The sequence below is a fragment of the Myotis davidii genome, unplaced genomic scaffold (genome assembly GCF_000327345.1).
Source record: "Myotis davidii unplaced genomic scaffold, ASM32734v1 scaffold993, whole genome shotgun sequence".
NCBI classification, from domain to species: domain Eukaryota; kingdom Metazoa; phylum Chordata; class Mammalia; order Chiroptera; family Vespertilionidae; genus Myotis; species Myotis davidii.
The window spans coordinates 1,673,081-1,674,007 of NW_006285483.1; the positions used below are offsets into that span (position 1 = coordinate 1,673,081).

Sequence of the window (927 nt, forward strand, 5' to 3'; positions counted from 1 at the left end):
CGAGAGAAACATCAGTGATGAAAGAGAATCATTGATTGGCTGCCTCCTGCACGCCCCTCTACTGGGGATTGAGCCCACAACCTGGCCACGTGCCCTTGTCCAAACCTGGGACCCTTCATTCCGCAGGCTGATGCTCTATCCACTGAGCCTATCTAATAGTAGTCAAACATAGTAATGGACTGTACCTTCGCTACGCCTCCCATAGGCTAGCCAGCGAGATATGCAAATTAACCACCAACAAAGATGGTGGTTAATTTGCATACGTAGGTGCAAAGCGTCGGAGCGAAGACTGAAGGTGGCTCTGGCCACCGGAGCAGCGAGAGACTTGAAGGCGCCTCTGGCCGGAGCAAAGGCCTAGGTCCCGGGTGCCGGAGGAAAACCGGTGTTGGCAGCCAGGGGAAGGGAAGGCCTATTACACAAATCTTTTTGTGCAACAGGCCTCTAGTATGTTTAATAATGCTAATAAGGCTGAGGATGTAGTTCAATCAGTGGAGGTTTTATTCTTCACTTTCCTCTGCTGCCTCTTCTGCAGGATATTCTGATGTATTTATCGCCTCTCCTGTGGCTTCTTCACTCGCTTCCCTGGGGTAAGAAGAAGAAGGCCAAGGTTTTTACTCTTGAAAAAAACAATTAAACTATTCATTATTTCCTCATTTTAGATAAGAATTCTAAATTGTTCCTAATCATTTACATTTTTAGGAAAGCTTCATCCTCAGTTGTATCCTGAGACTTCTGCTCATTTTTCTTAAATATGGACAGGAGAGATGAACACAGATTCTTCAGCCAAAGAAACAGTCTTCCGCAGAATCCGCGCTCCTACAAAACAGAGAGAGAAATCTGAACTCTGAGTTTCCCCTGCTTTGTCCCACCACAGTACTTTATCTTCCTCAAATTTACCTCCAACTGGTATTCTGCTGATTTGTTCTT

At 45.7% G+C, this 927-nt stretch overlaps 1 pseudogene; it reads right to left on the bottom strand.

Annotated features, from left to right (window-relative positions):
• Positions 1-390: 390 nt before the first annotated feature.
• The window catches only part of LOC107181900, a 4,828-nt pseudogene continuing 4,291 nt past the window's right edge, over positions 391-927 (bottom strand).